We start from the raw sequence: 10,129 nt of genomic DNA, 5'->3' as shown, positions 1-10,129 counted from the left end.
GGAAGAACCTGTATAGATCAGAGCAAGGATAAAGAAGTAAGCAGAGAAGATAATTGATAATGGAAAGATGGTTCATACCGAAAGGATGATCAAAATTTCTATCAGAGAAGAGAACCAGATGGCTACCAGAATCATAATTTTGGAAAAGATAACAAAAGACAATATAAAAGAGAATTTATAAGAACTTGTTTTAAGTGTAGAAGAGAAGGACATCATGCATTTGAATGCAAGAAGATAGAGAGTACCGAAAGAGCAATAGTGGTGGAAGAAAGCCCCACTGGATCAACCAAAAAAAACATAAGATGGAGAACTGTTGATGATGAGGAGAGTTTTATGTCATACCGGAGAAGATGAGGAACCCTTGCAGAGGATAAATTTGTTCAAGACCAGATGGAAGGTATCCAGTAAATGTTCTAAAGTTGTTATTGATAGTGGTAGTTTAGACAATCTTGTTTCAGAAGAGATGATGAATAAGTTGAATTTGGAAAGATTGAAACAGCCTAAGGGTAATCAAATAGCATGGGTTCAGGATGAACACAAGTTGTTGGTAAGTGAGCAATGTTTGGTGAAATTGAAAATTGGGAATTATCATGATGAAGTCTTGTGTGATATTATGCCTATAAATATTTGTCACCTTTTGTTGGGTAGACCTTGGCAGTTTGATAGACAGGCAATACATGATGGAAGGAAGAACATATACACCATTGTGGAAAATGGGATTAAGAAAACCTTGTTACCTTTGGAAGATCCTTTGAAGGGTGAAGTTTGTATGAATGCTAGGATCTATTTGGTGGATGGAATGAGACATGAGAACATGTATTTTGCCATGATTCTGAGGAAGACTGAGAGACCGTAACTGGAAGAAGAACAACTGGAGGAGATAATACATTTGTTGACAGAGTATGAAGACATCATTTCAGATAATGTACTTGATGGATTACCACTGGTAAAAAGTATCAGTCATTGCATGGATTTGATTCCTAGAGCTATTTTGCCTAACAAAGCTGCACACCGGTTGACACCACTAGAGAATGAGGAGTTGAACTGACAAGTGCAGGAACTGTTGAAGAAAGGCTTGATCAGAGAAAGTTTGAGTCCCTGTGCAGTACCAACATTATTATCACCTAAGAAGAATGGAGAATGGAGAATGTGTACTGATTCTAGAGAAATAAACAAGATCGCAGTGAAATACCAGTTTCCCTTACCTAGAATGGATGACATAATGGATTGTTTGAGTGGAGCAAGATAGTTTACAAAGATAGATTTGAAGAGTGGATATCATTAGATTAGGATCAGAGAAGGAGATGAGTGGAAGATAACACTCAAGACAAATGACAGATTGTATGAATGGTTGGTGATGCCTTTTGGGTTGACTAATGCACCTAGTACTTTCATGAGGTTGATGAATGAGGTATTAAAAAAATTATTGGGTAAGCTTGTTATTGTTTACTTGGATGACATTCTGATTTTCAGTAAGACAAAAGAAGAGCATTTGTTGCATTTGAGACAAGTTTTGTAGAGGTTGAGAAAAGAAAAGTTACTGATAAACCTTAAGAAGTGTACTTTCATGAAGGAAGAGTTAGTCTATTTGGGATTTGTGATATCTGCCGATGGATTGAAGATGGACCCTGAGAAAGTGAAAGTAATCATTGAGTGGCCTACATTGGAAAGCATTGGAGAGGTAAGATCATTTCATGGACTGGCTAGTTTCTACTAGAAGTTCATTAGAAATTTCAGTTCAGTTTGTAACCCTATGACCAAGACCATGAGATGAGACAAGAAGGAATTCAGATGGCCCACCGGAGGAAACAAAAGTTTTGAGTTACTGAAGCAGAAAGTGACAGAGCAACTTGTGTTGGTTTTACTGGATTTCAACAAAGTATTTCAGGTTGATTGTGATGCAAGTGGAATAGTAATAGGAGTAGTCTTGAGCCAAGAAGGAAGAGCAGTAGCCTATTTAGTGAGAAATTGAATGATGCTAGGAGAAGATATTCAACATATGATTAGGAATTTTATGCTATAATTCAACCTATTCCCTAAGGAGTCTATGTTGTATACAGATCATCAAGCTTTGCAGTATTTGAACAATGAAAATAAGTTGAATTAGAGACATATGAGATGGGTAGAATTTTTGAAAAGTTATACCGTTGTGATGAAGCATAGAAGTGGGAAATCTAACAAAGTTGCTGATGCATTAAGTAGGAGAAGGAATTTGCTGACAGTAATGAGAGTGACAGTATTAGGTTTTGAAGAACTGAAGACCTTGTATGATGATGACCTGGATTTTGGAGAACCTTGGAAAGCATGTAGAGAATTGGTTATGGAAGATATGAGTAAGTGGTTGGACTATTTAATGCAGGATGGAATGTTGTTCAGAGGAGTCCAGTTGTGCGTACCTAAGAGTTCTATGAGGGAGAATCTGATTAAGGAGAAACATAGTGGAGGTTTAGCTGGACACTTTGGTATTGAAAAAATAGTAGCCTTGGTAAGTGATCGGTACTTTCGGCCACAAATTCATAAGGATGTTAAGAGATATGTGCAAAGTTGTAGAGTTTGTCAAGTTGAAAAAGGTAGTAGTTTGAATGCGGGATTGTAAAAACCTTTGACAGTACCGATTAGACCTTGGGAGGATATAAGCATGGATTTCATACCAGGATTTCCTAAGACACAAAGAGGGAATGATTCAATATTTCTGGTGATGGATAGATTTTATATTATGGCTCATTTCATACCTTGCAAGAAGACATCAGATGCAATTCATGTAGTAGACCTATTTTTCAAGAAATTGGTGAGATTGCATGGATTACCTAAAAGCATAGTTTTAGATAGAGACACTAAGTTTGTTGGCTATTTTTGGAGAACACTTTGGAAGAAGATGAAGATGGATTTGAAATTCAGTTCTACTTTTCACCCACAAACTGATGGACAGTCAGAAGAAGTTAACTAGAGCTTAGGAAACCTGTTGCAATGTTTAGTGGGACATAAAACTAGAAGTTGGGATTTAATCCTTCCACAAACAAATTTTGCCTATAACAATTAAGGGATATTAGCAGTGATGACCAGAGAAGTTCAGAAGCAGAGGATTTTGCAGATCACATGGCAGCCTTACATAGCTAGGTTAAACAAAATTTGGAGGACATGAACAACAAATATAAGGAAAAGGCAGATGAGAAGAGGAGACATAAGGAATTTGAAGTTGGCGATGAGGTGATGGTATACTTAAGAAAAGAGAGATTCCCAGTTGGAACCTAGAATAAGTTGCAAATGAAGAAGTTTGGATCTTGTAAGATATTAAGGAAATTTAGTCTTGGAAATGCATATGAAGTGGAGTTACTGAATGGTTTCAGTATTTCACCGGTGTTCAATATTGCAGATCTTCATCAGTATCATGATATAGAATTCAGTGAAGACAATATAGTAGACTAGGAGAAATAGTTACCTCAGAAGGAACTAGATTAGATTGAAGATATTTTGGATAGTAGGATTGGGCACAGTACCCAGGGCAATAAATATCAAGAGTACTTGGTAAAGTGGAAAGGCAGACTAGTTGAAGATTCATCTTGGATTTCTTAGGAAAAGGTAGACCACCTTGGTTTTCCTCTGACCCCTGTGAAGTGAGAGACTCACTTTTTTTCAACAACCACAAATGTCTAATGCAGGAGCATCCTCGGTTCATGGCAATCTTGCATCAACTAATAAAAAACATTTTCCTTTGTTGTTTTGCTTCCTGTTTACAATTTCAGTGTTTCTTTATGTGTATCGGTTTTGGCTCACTAGAACCTATGGAGTTGGATTCTACCTGAAGACTTGATCATCTTTCTTGCTTCCAAACCACGTCGCATTTGGATCACTTTTTTGCAAGATATCCCTACCATTTTCCATGACATTTCTTGCTACCTGTTGTTCCTTTGTTACCAGTTGCCTAAGACCTATTCTGGTGATCTATCGGTACCCATTCTGAAGCTTGCAGAGCCTTGGATGTTGATCTCGATGTTTCTTGGCATGTGGCCGACCTTCCATGTTTCATCCTTTGGATTTTCCATAGGTCTCTTGGTGGAGGCCGACCTTGTTGGTTGTACACATTAGTTTTGTTCTTTGGGCTTTGATCCTTTGGGCTGACCTACTTTCCTTGGATTGTGTATATATATCGGTGTAATTGAGCATTAGGCAGACATTAGACAATAGATAGTGAATAGTAGAAGATAGAAGATGGAACTTAGAAGATAAATCTCTTGATTCAAGGTCCTAGTTGTGACCTATTCTGTATGTTCTTGCAAGCCCATGTGTCGATCTATGCAACCCGGATAATTACCAGTTGATTGTATTAACAATTCATGATATAATTCCATTGGTTCTATGGTGCCTCCATCATATCTCTATGTTTCCGTTGTGTTTATTCTTGCTGACTGGTAGGACAAATCTCTCTGAGGTTTCCCCTTGCCGGTGGTTGCACCATTAAGGAACTCAAAAACTAAAGCCTCGGTGGCATCTTTCAATGCTACTACCTTTTTCTATTTAGTGAAGTAGTCTATAGCAGCCAAGATTGACTTGTGACTAGCCCTAAAAGGTGGATTTATCATGCCAAAGAAGTCTAAACCCCATTGTACAAATGACTGGTCAACTTGAATATGGTGGAGAGGAAGGGCAGCTAGCCTTTGCTTTACTAAGAATGAAGCACATTTCCCACACTTCTTCACCCATTTGTGTGTGTCATTGAATAGGGTTGGATATTAATAACAAGCCCTCATTATTTTGATAGTTGTAATCCTTGCAAATAAATGACCTCATGAGGAGCCATCATGAAATTATTCTAATAATTTGCTAGCATAATTGTGCTCAAAACATCTTAACAAGACTCCATTAGAATCTTGTTTGAAAAGGGTTCCATCCACTAGGATATAGGGAATATATTTCAACCAAAAATGTCTTATTTTTGTTCTATCCAAACCTTGGAGATATCTATCTTTTATAAGAAGGTGGTAATGTTTCTCACCCAACTAATCTGAGTGTCATTTTTAGCTATTTGATCTTCTTGTAATACATCGTTGACCTCTAAAGAATTCTCAAAAGATGAGACAATTTGTTCACATAGGCCCTTGCCTCTTACATGCTTGGTTGTCTTGATTTGGATGTCATATTTCATGACCTTAGTTATCGACCTAGCTAGCTTCTCACTGATATCCTTATTCAAAGGGAAGTCCTTGATACTTGCATGTGGAACTAGGAGTTGGATCTTGTTGTTAGATAAAACATGTCTTAATATCTTCAATTCTCTAATGATAGTAAGGAATCACTTTTTTGCATAGCTATACCTAAGATCATAATACTTTAGTTACTCAATGAACAAAGCAATGGTTTTCTCCAAATCATCAATCTTCAACTGTGTTAGGATAGCTAAGATGCTTGATTCTCATCCAAAGATATAGAGGATAAAATCCTTTTCATAGTTAGGATTCACAATATTTGGTGGGGGCCTATGCAATAACTTGCTTGATCTCTTTGAAATTGGCCATCCATTCTTTGGTCCGACTAAATGCTAAAATTTTCTCCAATATGTAGGTGAGAGATTTAACAATTGTGGAAAGGTTGGGAATGAATCTCCTCACAAACTTTATCCTACCAAGGAAACACTACAAAATTCATTCTTGTGACTGGGGAGTGGAAGAGAAAGAATAGCCTCCAGTCACTCTGGATCAATAGCCAGGCCTTCCTTAGATGCAATGCATCCTAACAATATTCCTTGAACATTATCAAATACACATTTTCTTGGGTTTAAGGACACACCATATTCGCTCTATTTTATGAACACTTGCTCATGATGATCAAAAGGATTAGCTACATGGTTTGAATAAATAGTTATATCATCAGTGTATATAAGCACAAACTCTAATAATACACCCTTGAAAGCCATGTCCATTTCTCTTTCAAAGTTGGTACCTGCATTGGTTAGCCCAAAATAAATCTTACAATAAGCATAGGTACCCCACTTAGTAAATACAGTCTTATATTTGTTTGACTCTTGGACCAAAATCTAATTGTAGCTTGAATACCCATTCAAGCATGAAAATAATTAAGAGCCATTGATCATTTTTGAAATTTGATCCATGGAGGGAAGGGGATAATTATCTTTAAGGGAGGCTCTATAGAGGTCCCTAAAGTCTACATAGTTTCACCATTCTTTATTCTTACAGGGACAAGGTTAGCCACCCAAGAGGTGTTGATAGGGAAGATGATATTGGCTTCTATGAGTTATGTTAATTCCTTCATCATTAGTGGCTCAATTTTTGGATTTATTGGTCTTTTCTTTTGTCTAACTTGTTTTGCATCTAGGTCTATTTTTATAGTATGTTGGGCTAATCTATGGTCAAAACTCTTCAAATCTTTATAGGTCCAAGTAACTATATAGTCATACAAAGGATTCTTGCTTGATTAAGGAAGATGTCTTTCCCAATTTTAGTGACTTAACCTCGATAACAACAACCAACTTATAATCACCTTTACTTGCAGCTATGTTCATCTGCTTCTTCATTTGATCATCTAAATTAAAAATACCCTCCAAGGTAGCTAGAACTTTATGAAACTTCTTGGAGTTGATATCCATATTGGTATTGTAGCATAGGCTGATTTTTAGCTGAAAATTCTACTTCATGTGGCAAGAAATTGACAATCCATTGATCACTTTTGAATACATACCAATTTTCTTGATTATCTAGAATACTTGGCCTCACAACAAGACCAATTTGTTATTCCTTCTTTTTTGAAACATGTGTTGTTATGTCAAACTAAGAACAAACTACTACAACCCTATACACATATCTATTTTGACTCCTAGGAATTCTCTAGATGTTGAAGACCTCAAATCCTTCAATCAGGTCCAAAATCCTATATTTTATATAATTTGAGTAAGTTGTTCTTGGTTATGCTTTAAGGTTTGATATGATTAACAAGCAACTTACTATACCTAAATACTTGTAAATATTTAATCATTGTTTTTTGTGCAAGTTAGAGGCCTTGGATCAAGGCTTCATACTCAACCATGTTGATGTTGTAGCCAAAATGAAACCTAAAAGAGAAGAAATGTTTCTTCTATTTGAGAAATAAGCATCATACTAGCACTCAAACCATTTTTTTTCTTAAACAATCAATAAACATGCTCCATAACCCCTCTAGATCTTCTTGTGTCTCGATGGGGTTAGAAATAGGAGTATCCTCCTCATGAATGTAATAGGTGTCAAGATCAGTCTCTTTAGCTTGACATAATAAATCAAATTACAAAGCATTATCCTATTCATCTAGTAAGCAAACAAAGAAATTCCTCTAGAACATTAGTGGGTTAACGAAAAATAGACTCCCCATACTCTTTGCACAAAGTACAATTCATGCTTCAATAATTAGGGATGTAGGGCTTAATGTGGTTTTGTGAAATGGGTTCTACTTTTATCATAGCATTGGTACCATTGATATGTCTTGCAAGACAGTGCAACTAGGGCATGTGTGCAATGTAAACTTTTAATTTTTTACCAACTCCTACCATCTGAACAAAGGTACCATCTAGTTGGATAGCCCCTTTAGTCACATGTTCATATTCTATGCCAAGAAGATTAGCTACCTTCTTAGGCATGACTAACCTACAAGATCCTAAATCTATCATGCAGTTGTGAACTAAGTTATCTTTTATGATTAGAGGGAGATAGAAGGGAGGAGGATTACTAATTTTTCTTGAATCTTCTTTCTCCCTGCCTTGTATCAAATTGGTTGGAAATGCCTTCTTTTTGGTTTCTACCTCATCATTTGATTGGTTGATATCCTTTAGTGCCTCCTTAAGAAAATCTCTTTGATATGGGATGAAAGGGCTTCCCACATAGTGACATTAAGGTTAGCTTTCTTCATTTTCTCAACTATGTTGAAAGGAAGACCAACTGATTTTAAATGCCCCTTTGGAACAACAAGGTCTAACCATGCTATTAGGGAAACTTGAGGCTCCTCCTTCTTCTCGATATCTTAAATAGTAAATTCTAACTTTTATTTTGGACAACAACTCTAGGCATTGCAGCTTGGGTTGTTGTTAAACCTGTGTGGCACCTTCTATCGCTCTCTATTTGGTCCTTGTGTATTGTAGCATAGTGTCACCATTTATTTTCTTTACACCATAGGATTCTTCTTCTTGCCAATTGAAAAAAGTACAATTTCCTTCTATGTGAGCTTGATTACCAATAGTTGGCTGAATTGGATCAAATATTGCTAGCTAGAAGTGGGTGACTCATTTTGCGCTACTAGAGCTTGTACAAACTCTCCATTTTGGCATGCACTTTGATTGTGGGATTGATTGCATCACTAACATCAATTATGTTCTTGGGTGAGATTGCTCTACATGAGAACTATTGTCTTTGAATTACTTGTAGCTATAGGGTTTGCACTATTTAAGGGCCTTGAATGTTTTTTATTTTTTTTACCCTTAAAAAGGTGTCTTGTTCTTCTAATAACGTTGATTTTGTGCTTGATAAGACCTACTATGCTGACATTGTTGCCTCTTTAGTGTAACCAACTCATTGCCAAAGTTTTGCAATAGAGTCTCTATCTCATGGAGATCATTTGAAGACTAAGTAGTTGTGGATGGTTGACTTATGAATGTCCTGGAGATAGGAGCCAAACTGGTGTATTGAGCAAGATCTTCTATGAATACAGGAATTACTAGCTTTGGAGTTGTCTTACTATCCTATATCAAGCAATTATTTCCTCTTATGGCTATATCATACACATCTGATCAATAATTTCTTCCCATTTATTGTATCGTGATAGCTAGATTACTATTGATAGCTTTTAGATAATACAAGAAGGTATGATTGGGAGATGACTTTACTAGAGCATAGATTTTATCCCATGTCTTTTATAATCTAAAGTTGAAGTCTCCCTTGAATTCATGAGGTGCCCTCTTGGATGTAGCTAGTTATTGAATAAGTGATAATGATGTCAAAAGGGTAGATGGTTACCCACAAGTCACACTAAAAAAAAATTTAACACAACATATATGTTAGAGAGTGACACAAAACATAGACTTATAATGAAGGTAAGAAAACATACACAACATTCATAAGTCAAAGAGAGGAAAGAATGATGACTTTCATTCATTCTTAGGCCAATGGAAACACTGACAGTTACAAAAATACAAAAAAAGATATAAATATTTAAGAGAAGCGAAACAATAGAAAAAAGATCAAGCCAAGAGGGAGAGAACCCTTCACAAAGGCTTAAAAACCTATTGATAACTGTAAATTAGTCACATGAAGTCACCAATGGTCAGAGTCATGAAACCCCAACTCTTTCGTCTATAAGAGAATGCCAGTTTGGGAAGATGGGAAGTGGCTGAATCTAACATGAGTGTTCATGCATGAAAGTAGAGTATACCTTGACAAAGGCAGTCCTGAGAAGAAAAAATACTTCTAGAAGAAGAATTTCTTGACAATCTATGATTAGAGCATGTAGATTTGATATGAAGACAATCAACGAACTATAAATATAAAAGGGCTTAGACTCCACTTAATGACAACCTAAAAAATACATTAAATGCACCCCTATAGGTCCATGAATGAAAGTAGACCAATTGTAGGAGTTGGTGAAGCATTGAGATCCTTGAGTGTCAATCAGGCCATATTGAAGTGTTTTTTTTCATCAAAGATCAAATGTTAAGCCTTCAATAAAATTTTGTTAAGGATGACAAGTTGAGAAACCCAAAGTCCAAAAGGTTGAAGGAAAGGGTGGAAAGAGAAGGATATAAGCATTTAGGGTTTGGTGAAATGGTCTAATTATTACCAAAAAGGTAAGGGTTATATTACTTCCTCAAATCTTGACTTCTGAGAAGGAAGGGAAATCCAAATTTTGGGGTTCAGAGAAGCTGTTACCAAAAGTGTAAGGGTTAGACTAGTTCCCCAAACCCAAAATCTGACAAGGAAAATGTAAATTTCAAGGTTTAGGAAAATGGTCCACCTCTTACAAAAAGGGTAAGGGTTAGAATAGTTCCTTGAATCTTGAAATCCAACAAGAAAAGGAAATCCAAATTTTGAGGTTCAAGAAAAGGGTCCGACTCTTACAAAAAAGGTAAGGGTTAGAAAAGGAGGGGAAATATAGATTT

The sequence above is a fragment of the Cryptomeria japonica genome, chromosome 7, assembly GCF_030272615.1.
Source record: "Cryptomeria japonica chromosome 7, Sugi_1.0, whole genome shotgun sequence".
Classification (NCBI taxonomy): Eukaryota; Viridiplantae; Streptophyta; class Pinopsida; order Cupressales; family Cupressaceae; genus Cryptomeria; species Cryptomeria japonica.
This window is presented reverse-complemented; position numbering follows the sequence as displayed.